This window comes from Peromyscus leucopus, chromosome 8b, assembly GCF_004664715.2.
Source record: "Peromyscus leucopus breed LL Stock chromosome 8b, UCI_PerLeu_2.1, whole genome shotgun sequence".
NCBI classification, from domain to species: domain Eukaryota; kingdom Metazoa; phylum Chordata; class Mammalia; order Rodentia; family Cricetidae; genus Peromyscus; species Peromyscus leucopus.
The window spans coordinates 95,405,912-95,419,049 of record NC_051086.1 but is presented as its reverse complement, the minus strand read 5'-3'; positions in this window follow the sequence as shown (position 1 = coordinate 95,419,049).

The following is a 13,138-nucleotide window of genomic DNA, read 5'->3' as shown; positions in this document are numbered from 1 at the left end:
ACCCTGTCTCGAAAAACCAAAAAAAAAAAAAAAAAAAAAAGAGTGCTGCTGCTCTTACAAAGGACCAGAGAATCCTAGTGCCCACGTTGGGGTCTCTCAACTGCCTGTATCTCTAGCTCCAGGGAACTGATGATCTCATCAGACTTTCACACACAAATGGTATACACTCACACATACTTATAAATAGAAAAAAAAAAGTAAAAGTAGCAGGCAATAGAGAAAGACAACCAATGTTGATCTCTGGGCTGTGCACGCAAAAATAAGATCTAACAGTTGCTAGCCTGCTGTGGTAGCTAGCCCTGGTCTATAATCCCAGCTACAGTATGGTGAGCAAGACGACACACACATCCCCATAAATATATGCAATAAAAAATACAATAACTAGGGCTGGAGAGATGACTCAGAGGTTCAGAGCACTGACTGTTCTTCCAGAGGTTCTGAATTCAATTCCCAGCAACCACATGGTGGTTCACAACCATCTGTAATGAGATCTGGTGCCCTCTTCTGGCCTGCAATCATACATGCTGTATACATAATAAATAAATAAATCTTTAAAAAAAAATACAGTAACTAGCTGGACGGTGGTGCCGCACGCCTTTAATCCCAGCACTTGGGAGGCAGAGGCAGGCAGATCTCTGTGAGTTCGAGGCCAACCTGGTCTCCAAAGCGAGTTCCAGGAAAGGCACAAAGCTACACAGAGAAACCCTGTCTCGAAAAACCAAAAAAAAAAAAAAAAAAATACAATAACTTCAAAAAGCTGAAAGATAAAATTGAGGAAGTAAAAACAGTTTTACATGGAGAGACCCTGTTTTTAAAAATAAATAAAGCTGGGCAGTGATGGTGCATGTCTGTAACCCCAGGACTCAGGAGACAGAGGCAGGCCTGGTCTACAGAGTGAGTTCAGGACAGCCAGAGCTATTACACTGAGAAACACTGTCTGGAAAAGCAAACAAAACAAACTCCTCCCAAAACCAATAGACAAATAACCACTTTTAAATGTCAAGGTGGAGACTGAGGAGATGGCTCAGCAGGTAAGTATTTGCTGTGCAAGCGTGAGGACCTGCAATCACATACCCGGCAGCCATGTGAAAGCTGATCATGGCAGCACACACCTGTAACCCCAGAATTGCAGGGAGAAGACAGGCAGACCTCTGGGGATTTTCAGCCAGCTAGGCTAGCTGAAGTGGCAGGCTCCAGGTTCAGTAAGAGACCCTATCTCAAAAGATAAGGTGGGGACAAAATTAAGGAAGCCATCTTGATACAGAGCTCCGGCCTCCACTTGTGCCCACATGAGTAAGCACACCTGCATTCACACACACCCAAGAGGTAGATGAGGTGGAACACGACTAACCTGAGCACTCGGGAGCGGAGACAAGGGGCTCTCTAAAAGTTCAAGGCCTGCCTCGGCTGTAGCAAGCCAGGGTAACTCAGGGAGATCCTGTCCAAACACCGAGGGGGGAGAAAGGTAACACGGGAGATCCAGTGTTCAGAGAATTGCAAGAGAAGAGTGAAGGAGAGAAGACAGAAGAACCAAGGGAAAAAGCAGGTCACAGGGAGAACCATGGGAAAGGCACCATGCTTCTCTGCTTCTGGGCTGGAAGACCATGGTGAGACGCTCTCAAGAGATGCTTTCCTCACAGCTGTCCTGACCATCACGACCTGTCACCGTATAAATTAGCCAAAATAGCGATTCACTTGAGTAAGCATATTTACAGATGTACGAAATTAAAACACAAAACCTTTAACTTCCTATCTCTGCAGTTTCAGGAGCCAGCTGGGGGATGACTGTTAAAACCGGAAAGTAAAGCAGGCAGTCGGGCATGGTGGCCTGCCCAGCAACAGCGGCACTAGGGAGGCAGAAATAGGACTGTCGTGAGTTTGAACCAGTCTGTGCTACAGAGTGAGACCCATTTGAACAAAAGCAAAACCATAATTTAAAAGAAGAAGACATATGATCCAGGAAACAGGATAATCAACATGGGTCAGAATAAAGGAGGGAAATCCAGGGTAAAACCAGCCAGGCAGCAGGGCTAGAGAGCGAGCAGAACAGAAGTGTGCCAGGCCACGGTGGATCAGCGGGAAAGGTGCTTGCTGCTCAGTCTTAGCCTGAGCTCACTCACTGGAACCCACATAATAGAAAGAAGCAACCAGTTTCCTCAGTTTGTCCCCAGACGACAGACACATAAAGCAAATTTAGTGATGAAAAGACGTGGTACATATCCAAGGAATGAGATGAAGTGGCTGTTATGAGAGAATAGTTCATTGCAAGGACATTGAGAAAATCTAATCCTATTTTTGTTTATAACTCCAAATATTAAAAGCTGACTGAACCAGGCATGGTGGTGATTGCCTTTAATCTTGGCACTTGGGAGGCAGAGACAGGAGGATTTCTGTGAGTTTGAGGCTTGGTTTACATAGCCAGTTCCAGGCCGACCAAGACTACATAGTGAGACCCTGTCTCAAATGGACAAAGGAACCACAGAATCACAGACTGAGCTGTCCAGCTGTGTGTGTCGAACAGAGAAAACAGTCTGCTGGTTCCCACCCCGGCACAGATGAGCTATTCCCCTGCGGCCGGAATGTCTCCTTCCCCTCCAACTGTCCTTCCTGGGTTCCCGCCAGCAGTTCTTTCTTGTCTCAAGTATCTTGGGTTCCTCTTCATTGACTAGGAATTGAGCGAATGGAATTCATTTAGTAAATTAATGCATTAAATACTTAGACTAAATTGTCAAGAAGTCTAATGTGCTGGCACATCCCTGTAATCTCAGCTACTTTGTGGTCCCAGCTACTCAGGGAGGCTGAGGTAAGAGGATCACGTGGGCCATCAAGTTCAAGAACTGCCTGAGCAACAGGATACCCCAAATATAAAGACAGGCTGAATGTGGTAATATATGCTTATAATCCCAGCACTCAGGAAGCTGAGGCAAGAGAAGGGCTGAGTGTGAGGCCAGCCAGGCTACATAGTGAGATCCTGTCTCAGAAACTAGAAGAAAGTGGGCTGGAGAGATGGCTCAGTGGTTAAGAGCACTGGCTGCTCTTCAATAGTACCCAGGTTTGATTCCCAGCTCCCACAGGACTGCACACAACTGTCTGTAACTCCAATTCCTAGACTCTTGACTCCCTCTTCTGGCGTCCTTGGGCACTGCATGCATGTGGTACACAGGTATAAATGCAGGTAAAATACCTGTATATATTAAACTAAAAAAAGAAAGGAAAGGGAGGGGAAGAGAGAAAGTGTGGTCATTAATGGAAAGGAAAGTAAGTAAGCTACCCAAACAGCTGTGGGAAAAAGTGTGCACAAACACAACACAGTTCATTGTTTCTATTAAATACCGGAAGCGTTAAACGTGCTCCAATAACTTGATAGCTTTCAATTTACCCAAACAGTATGTAGAAGTTTACAGCCAAGTTTCATCCCATCATAGGGAAGGGCAGATGTGTGTATCTGAAGCCAGACTGTAGTAGGCTAACCCTAAATACAATACTGTACACTTTCATAGGTCTGTGTTTATTTTTCCCACTGAACCCGGAGCAATTTGGAGGTAAATTCTCATTTGCTCATCTCTAACGTCTTGGCACTGAAGAGAACTTGCCCACTCTTCTGCCCAGCCCCGCTCTTCTTAAATCTAAGATCTATTGAGTCACTACAGGAACTGCAATTGGAGATGAAGACCACACCTAGTATTTGATCAGCATATATTCCCTCAGCACTGTCCACCCTGTCCACCCTGCAGCTCTACCCTCACACTACAGGAAAGGGCTGTGTGCCAGTGAGTGCCTTGCTCAAGGTCAGAGTCAGCATGTCATCCTTCAAAAGCCAGCCTTCCCAAGTCTTCTGGCCATGCTGCCTAGACTGGCCCTGAATTCAGTAGCCCAAGTGATCTTGCTGTGGCCTCTGGAAAAGTAGGAACTACAGGTGCTCACCGCCTGTCTACTGATGTTTTTAAGCCTCCCTCTCATTTAAAAAATGACTTAAAGAGGCTCAAAGAAATGGCTCATTGGTTAAGAGCTCTTCCAGAGGACCCAGGTTCAATTCCCAGCACCCACATAGCAGTTCCCAGCTGTCTGTAACTCCTGTTCCAGGGGATCTGATTCCCACATATAGACATAATTGCAGGCAAAACACCAATGTATATAAAATAAAAATAATTTTAAAAAAATGACTTCAAAAGCCAGGTGTAGTGGCGCACGCCTTTAATCCCAGCACACGGTAGACAGAGGCAGGTGGATCTTTGTGAGTTTGAGGCCAGCCTGGTCTAGAAAGTGAGTTCTAGGAGAGCCAGGGCTACACAGAGAAACCCTATTTTGATAAAAAAAAAAAAAAAAAAAAAAAAAAAAAGCCTGGGTTTCAGGGGATTGAATCATGCCATCAGGATTTCTATACCAAGCCCTTTTATCTGATGAGCCATTTGTCAAGCCTGACTTATTGTTTTAAATATTTTTTTAATTTAAATTGGGTGTGTGTTTGTGCATGTTAGTGCAGGTGTCCACAGAGAGCAGGGGCACTGGATTCCCTGGACCTGGAGTTACCAACTGTGAGCTGCCCTGACTGGGTGCTGGGAACTGAACTTAGGTCCTCTAGAAAAAAAGCAAGTGCTCTTAACTGGTAAGCCATCTCCCAAGCCTCTGATTGCTTTTGTTTTGTTTTTACTTTTTGAGACAGGCCCCAGTAGTTAAGGCATGGCCTCCAACTCTCAGTTGTGGGGCTGAATTGATGGCTCAGTGTTTAAGAGTACTGGCCGTGCTTGCAGGGACCTGGGGTTGACATTCAGCACCCGTAGGGCTGCTCATCACCGTCTGTAACTCCAGGCCCAGGGGATCCGATGCCTTCTCCTAGTCTCTGTATGCATGTGGTGCACAGACATACAGGAAGGAAAAACACCTACACATAAAACAATATTGTTTTTGTTTTTTGTTTTTTGAGACAAAGTTTCTCTGAGTAACAGTCCTGGCTGTCCTGGAACTTGCTCTGTAGATCAGGCTGGCCTCGAACTCACTGAGATGCACCTGCCTCTGCCTCTAAAACTCTGGGAATAGAGGCATGCATCACCCACGCCCAGCCTAATTTAAAAACAAAACAATAACAACAACAATAAAAACCACCTCTCAGCCATGCCTCAGCTTCCCAAATGCTGGGATTACAAGTTTGTGTCACCATAAGCTAGGCAGAAATATCTTGAATATTTCCTCCTTCTCTTCCCCCTTCCTCCCCACCCCTTCTTGATGGTTCTTTAGTTCTGTTTCATGTCTAGAATAGCTTGACTTCTACAAGCTGGCTTTTGGGGAGCTGGAGAGATGGCTCAGTAGATAAGAGCACATGCTGCTCTCGTACAGGACAGAGTTTGGTTCCCAGCACCATATCAGATGCCTGGAACTCCAGCTCCAGGAAATCTACCATGTCTTCTGGTCCCCAGGCACTTTCATGCACATGCATAATTAAAAATAAAACAATTTTAAAAGCTGGCATTTGAAACTAACAGCATTTTGTAAAGACTGACTGACTATATGACTCAGTTGCAGCATACTTGCCTAAGATAGCAAAGCCCTAGGTTAACCCCCAGTAGTCCAAAAAACAGGGAGAACGGCACCATGCAGGTCAAAGAGGAAAACGCCCCTTTGCGGCCTCTAGGACTGTACTGAGTGGGGCTTTTCCACAGTCAGTGGCCTCTGGGAGAACTGGTCTGCTGCTTTTTCCTCAGAGCTGGGAGGGGCTGTGAGACAGGGCCTCAGTCAACTTTCAGCCTCTGTACTTGGTCATTGAAAGGCTCAGGATGAACACTAAGTGTTAACTCAGTAAATAGAGGCTCTGATCTTAAGGGCCAGCTAAGTCTTAGATCTCTCAGGCATCTCATGAGATTTGACTAGTTCAATGTACTTTTGAGTCATCTCTGAGTATTGATTCACAAAGCATCGTCTTTTTCTTTTCTTTTTTTTTTTCTATTTTCTTTTTTTTTTTGTTTTTGTTTTTGTTTTTGTTTTTCGAGACAGGGTTTCTCTGTGTAGCTTTGCGCCTTTCCTGGAACTCACTTTGGAGACCAGGCTGGCCTCGAACTCACAGAGATCCGCCTGGCTCTGCCTCCCGAGTGCTGGGATTAAAGGTGTGCACCACCACCACCACCACCACCACCACCACCACCACCACCACCACCACCACCTGGCTGTCTTTTTCTTAAGATGTCTCACAAGTGCTAATGCATGGACCTGAGACAGGACAGGACGGTGTGGAGGACTGTAATAGTTTGGAACGATGGCACCAAGTTTAAGCTAGTTGGTGTTCAGAACAAGCTTTGGCCGGAAGAAACCAGGAAGCCGGCATGCTCTAGTGGGCCAGCCTGCCTCACTGGCTGAAGAGGAGGAATGCTGATCTTTTCTGGACATTGTGTTGAGGAACTGGAGTTGAGAAATACACATTGCCATAAATGGTCGGCTCTTGCTCTAAACAGCTAAGCTCAGCCCCTGGGCTTCCGGACCTCACACTGGAGTTTCAAGTGAAGTATGTTTCCGACCTTTCCACCAGATCCCTGGAGGAGCAGGTCTGTAGAGTTCCCCATTACAAAGAGACATGAACAATGCTTTACTTTTCAATTAAAAAATTATTTTATGTGTATGGGGGTTTTGTCTGCATGTGGACTCTACACTGTGTACAGGCAGTGCCCTGAGAGGCCAGGAGAGGGCATCAGATTCCCTGAACTGGAGTTTCGAGTGCTTCGGAGCTGCAATTGGGTACTGGGTATCAAATCTGGGTGTTCTGCAGTAGCGGCTAGTGGTTTGTTTGGTGGTTTTTTGTTTGTTTGTTTGTTTTTAATATGTGAATGTTTTGCCTGTATATATGTCTGTGTACCACATGCATTCCTGGTGCCCAATGAAACCAGAAGAAGGCATTGGATGCTTGGGAACCGGAGTTACAGATGGTTGTGAACCACATGTGGTGCCGGGAATAGAACCTGGGTCCTCTGCAAGAGTGGCCAGTGCAGCCAGTGCTCGTAACGGCCGAGTGTCTCTCCAGCCTGCTTGGCAAACCTCTCAGGTCTCGGTTTGACATCATTTCTTCAAGGAGATTTTCCCCAACACTGAAGCCAATCCCCAGGGATGCTCTCGATTGTATTTCACCCTGCGCTTCCCGGTCCAGATGGTTAATGTTGCGGATCAGTGGCAGAGGGCTGAACTTGCGAGCCCTGGTTTCCATCTCCGACACGTCAGGAGAAGAGTGCTCATTCAGCGCCTCTTGTCCAGGCTAGCTCGTCATGCAGACAGAGGCCATGTCTGCTGCGTCTGACATCATTTTCTAGTGACTGAACATTTGGAACAGCTATCTGCTGTCCTTCAAGGCCAGGACTAACACCGTCCAGCCTGTGCTTGGAAAACACCGCCTTCACGTTCAATGCGGTGGGACTTTTCTGACATGATTTTTCTGGTATCTCTTTTCTTTTTCTTCTCAACCGCCCCCCCTTCTCCCCTCCCCTGAGAGAGGGTTTCTCTGTGTAGCCCTGACTGTCCTGGAACTCACTCTGTACACCAGGCTGGCCTTGAACTCGAGAAGATCCACATGCCTCTGCCTCCTGAGTGCTGAGATAAAAGGCGTATGCCACCACTGCCCTGCTTTTATGGTATTTCAATGATCATTGTCTTTTTTTTTAATTTGTGTGTGTGTGTGTGTGTGTGTGTGTGTGTGTGTGTGTGTGTGTATATGTATGTGTTTATGTGCACCATATGCACACAGGTGCTCTTAGAAGCCAGAAGAGGACATTGGATCCTTACCCACCCACCCAAACTGGAGTTCCTGGCAGCTCATTCATTCCTATGGGTGTGTACTGGAAACTGAACCTCGGGTCCCCTGCAAGAGCAGTGGGTGTTATTAACTGCTGAACTCTTTCCCCAGCCTCCCCATCAATAACCAGAACTTACTGTGTAGACCAAACTGGCTTTAAATTCACAGAGCTGCTTGCCTCTGCCTCCAAGGGCTGATTAACTGAGGTCTTTTAATTCGTGACCAAATGTACATCCACCATAGCAAAGGGCATGCTGTGAGATGGCACAGTGCCATTCTGTCAGAACAGCTGGGCAAGGCCAGTACCATTCTCACTAGATCCCTGCTTTTGTGATGTTCCCATGTCCAGCAACACACGGGGCATGGTCAAGGATGGACCGCAAGTGACAGTCATTTAAAGTTATCCACACTTCCAGAAATAATGGAACATGCCTTTATCCTAGCACTCAAGAGGCAGAGGCAAGCAGCTCTCCATGAGTTCAAGGCCAGCTTTGTCTATACCAGGCTAGTCAGAGCTACATAGTGACACCCTGTCTCAAAAAACAAAAACAAAACCTTCCCACACTACCTGAGGTTCTTCCTGTCCTGTGTTCCATTCACTGCCATCTCTCAAGCTGAGATTGAGCCCAGGAAGTTGCACGTGACTACCCATGAGCTCCACCCCCAGCACCAGCACATGGTTTTGTTTGTGGGAAGAAGTCAGTCAGTCACTGGATTAATGAGACAAGCAGGGCAGTGGAAGGAGCAGGGTTGCTCAGGCTGGCGTGGCCCCCAGTCAGCAAGTGAGCATGCGCCTTGAGAGGTACTCTTAGATCCTTAGCAGCTCGGGAAATACAGTCTCCACTGCTTGGGAATCTGAGAAGAGGTGCTAGTGGTTTTCTCAGGCAGCTATTATTTCTCCCTACAAAATCATTGTAAATTAGTCACTATATAGCTTTCTACATCCAGCTAATGGTGATACTAGCCAGAAACTACAGCTGAAGACAGCGTTGACAATAAATGGAGGGAAGGAGGGGGGGGAGGGAGGGAGGGATCAGACTGCATTGTGTGAAATTGTCTAAAAGGAGTTTTTAAAATGTAACTGAACACTCCAGCAGGATTCTAAGAGCTGGTCTCAGATTCGGAACAGCTGACAACTCTGGTGACGAGGACGTGGACAGGAATCACGTAGAACCAGTGATGCCAGAAGCTTTGGACCTCATTCCTCACTTGTGGGAATTACACCACACTGACCCTAATACCCGCAAGGCAGGCTGCAACACCTGACCGTGACTGGTGGAGGAAGATGCACTCCCCAGGTGTTTGCCAAGCACACTGTCATGGGCACCAGGTCCAGAGCTCAGAACATCAAAGATGGCAAAGGTGTGCCACACTGGGTCGCCCAGAGGACACAAAACGGGGGCACAGCCTATCTCTACCCCTGCAAACACTGACTAGTGAGTACAAGCACAGCCAGGATGGGTGGGTTGGTCCACACCTGTGAGCCTAGGACTTTGGAGATGAGGCAGGAGAGTGAGTTCTAGGCCGAGTCTGGCTTGTCTTGGCTACACGAGAACCTGTCTTAAAAAAAAAAAAAATGAAGAAAGAAAGCTGAGTGGTAGAGTAACTTTCAAACTTACCTGTTAAACAAGGCTGTTCCATTCACCCCTTTACTTCCAGTACTTGGGAGGCAGATGCAGGTGGATCTGAGGCCAGCCTGGTCTACAGATGAGTATCAGGACAGTCAGGGCTATACAGTGAAATGCTGTCTTGAGAAACCAAAACAAACAAACAAACAAAAAAAGAAAACAAACAAACAAAAAAGGCCTGTTTTTGAGAGGTGGGCTTGTTAAGAAATTCCCCTCCCTCCAGATCTCTAGTTGGATGGAGCCCAGGGCCTTATGCATGCCAGGAAAGTGCTTACCGCTGAGCTATATCCACCCTCATCCCCTCTTTTTGAGAAAAAGTCTATAGCCCAGGCTAGCCTGAACCAGAGAATCCCTCCTCTGGATTCCAAACGCTGGGATTACTGGAGTGCACTGCCATGCGGAGTGCCCACCCCACCCCCTTGGGAGGCAGGATCCTGTGTCCCACAAGCAAGACACTGAAGCTTTGGTCCTCTGCTTCCACCCCCTCCAGGGTGCTGGGATCATAAGCATGCACCGGCAAACCATTTGCAAGGTGTAGGGACTGACCTCAGACTTTGTGTACCATAGGCAAGCACCCTACCAAGAGAACCACAACCTGCACGCCTCTTCTGCCGGCCAACCCCGCCCCCCGGCCTGTTTGGTTTTTGTTTGAGATGGGTTCTGTAGCCCCGGCTGCTCTGAAATTCATAGGCCCAAGAATTTCTCCTGCCCAAATCTCTTCAGTATGTATGACGTCACACCTGGCTTCCTTCCCACCCCAAAAACTTCGGAAAAAATACATACCATTATTATTATTTATTCAGTGGATCGCACCCAGAACCTCGCACGTACTGAGCCAGTTCTCTACCAACAAGCGCCGTCTCCAGCCCTGTATCACAGTTCAGATAGAAATAGGTTGTTTTTTGTTTTGTTTTGTTTTGTTTTTTTTTTTCCAAGACAGGGTTTCTCTGTGTAGTCCTGGCTGTCCTGGAACTCACTCTGTAGACTAGGCTGGCCTCAAACTCACAGAGATCCGCCTGCCTCTGCCTCCTGAGTGCTGGGATTAGAGGTGTGCACCACCAGGCTGGAAATGGTTTTGAATGGGCAGAGGTTAGTAATACGACGTTCTCAGATGAACTGTTTCAAGAAGCTGGGGAAAGAAATAGTTAAGAAGCAATTTTCTATCATCCATCAAAAACACACTTACAGATGTTAGGTATAAAAAGGCGCGACCTTCTGGAACTTTTTTCAGGATGGGCATGATGTCTTTTTACTTTTATCTTTTCTTCTTTTGAAGCTGCATCTTATTTTATAGGCCAGGTTGGCCTCAAAATTTGCTATATTTGTTTCTCTTAGCCAGCTGTGGTGAAACATGCCTGAAATCTCCCCATTTGGGGGCTGAGTCAAGGGGACTGCTTATGAATTGGAGGTCAGGTTGGGCCAGAAAGTAAAACCTTGTCTAAAAACAAACAAAACGTGTGCTAGGAAGATGGCTGTCAGCGCAGTGCTCCCAAGCAAGAGGACCCGGGTGTGAGTCCCAAACACCAGCGTGGGGAGGGAGGCGTGGCAGCTTGCTTCTTCCTGTAATCTGGGTGCTTGGAAAGCAGAGACAAGATCCCTGGCGCTCTTAGGGCAGTTTATCAAACCTGTGAGCTCCAGGATCAGTTTATCAAACCTGTGAGCTCCAGGATCAGTTTGTCAAACCAGTGAGCTCCAGGATCTGTTTATCAAACCTGTGAGCTCCAGGATCTGTTTATCAAACCTGTGAGCTCCAGGATCTGTTTATCAAACCTGTGAGCTCCAGGATCTGTTTATCAAACCTGTGAGCTCCAGGATCTGTTTGCCAAACCTGTGAGCTCTCAGTGAAAGACCCTGTCTCAAATAAATAAATAAATAAATAAATAAACAAATAAATAAATAAATAAATAAATAAAGTGAAGCTGGGCATGGAGATGCCTGTCTTTAATCACACAGCACATGGGAGGCAGAAGCAGGCAGATCTCTGAGTTCAAGGCCAGCCTGGTCTACAGAGAGTTCCAGGACAACCAGGGCTACACAGAGAAACCCTGTCTTGAAAAACAAACAAACAAAAAAAGGAAACCAAAAATAAAGTGAAGAAGCCATGGAGGACAGCCACGGTCAACTTCAGAACCACACTCCCCTCCCCAGTAACGTGTACATATACTGAAAATTGCCAAAGAAGTAAAAATGATTGAATTGTGTTTAAGATCTCCCAGTGGTTTCTAATCTGAGATCCTGAGACCTCTCCAACTGGTTTAACGTTCACTAAACCAACCTTTTCCTCTCTCTTCAAGGAAAGGGTTTATTTTTGCTCAGTTTGGGTGGAACCAGCTCACAATGGCAGGGCAGCAGGACAGGACATCGGGACAGCAGGGTGGAAAGGATGGCAGGATAGCTGGGACAGAAGGACAGCAGGACGGCGGGACAGCAGGGTGGAAAGGATGGCAGGACAGCAGCAGGAAGATGTATGGTCACAGTGTCCCGTCAGGAGCAGAAGGAAACCAATCTCCCCCACATTCTCTTTAAAGACAGGGTCTCCTGTAGCTCGGGCTGGCCTTGAACCATGGGTGACCATGAACTTTGTAGCACGAATTGTTAGGTCTTGTTAATAAAAACAAATCCGGACTGGGTATTGGGGTGAACGTTGGAAGATCAGAGAGACAGAACAAGTCACAGCTACCTCACCTTCCCAATTCCTCAGCGGATCCTGTTTCCTCAGACTGGAAGCTTCTGAGCTCTCATCCAGAATGAATCTCAGCTGAACTGTGCAGCTCACAACTGTCTAAAATTTCAGTTCCAGAGGACCCGACACCCTCACACAGCCATACATACATGCAGGTAAAAACACCAATGCAAAAAGCAGATGAGCCAGACAGCGGGGGCACACACCTTTAATCCCAGCACTCGGGAGGCAGAGGTGTGTGCCACCACTGCCCCGGCTCATCTGCCTTTTGCATTTTGTATTTTTTTTTTAATATTTTTATTTCATGTGCATTGGTGTTTTTACCTGCATGTATGTATGTCTATGAGTTCCAGGACTGCACAAAGGCTGCACAAAGAAACCATCTCAAAAACGAAAAAGAGTGTCTCAAACCAAAGGGGGTGGGGTTGGAGTTATGGCTTAGAAGTTAAGAGCACTGGCTGGTCTTGAAGAGGACTTGGGTTCAATTCCCAACGTCCACGCCTGTAACTGCAGCTCTGGGGATGATACCCTCCTCAAACTTCCTCTGGTGCCGGGCATGCATGTGGTACAGAGACATCCATGAAAATAGAAAACAAAAAGTAAAGGAGGGAGCCACTATACCTCATAGTTATTTTGAAAAAAAAAAAAAAAAAAAAAAACCCGAAAAACTAAAAAACAGCCAGCGGTGTTGGGCACGCCTTTAATCGCAGCACTCAGGAGGATGCAAAGGCAGATGGATCTTTGAATTTGAGGCCAGCCTGGTCTAGAGTGAGTTCCAGGACAGGCAGGGCTACACAGAAACCCCATCTCAGGGAAACAAACAAACCAACTAAACCAACAAACTCAAGCCCACAAGGGGAAGTAACCAAGAACAAAGCATGCAGATTAGTGCAAACGAAGCCAGGTGATCGTGCTCTGATCCACTAATAGGTGGATGTGAACTGCACAATTTCCCACTCAGGACTGAGAATAAGGCTGCTGAGGGTGGGCATGAAGGATGAGGAGGTGGAGTTCAAGTTTGAGGCCAGTCCCAAAAGCATTGTAGCGGTCAGTTAAGGT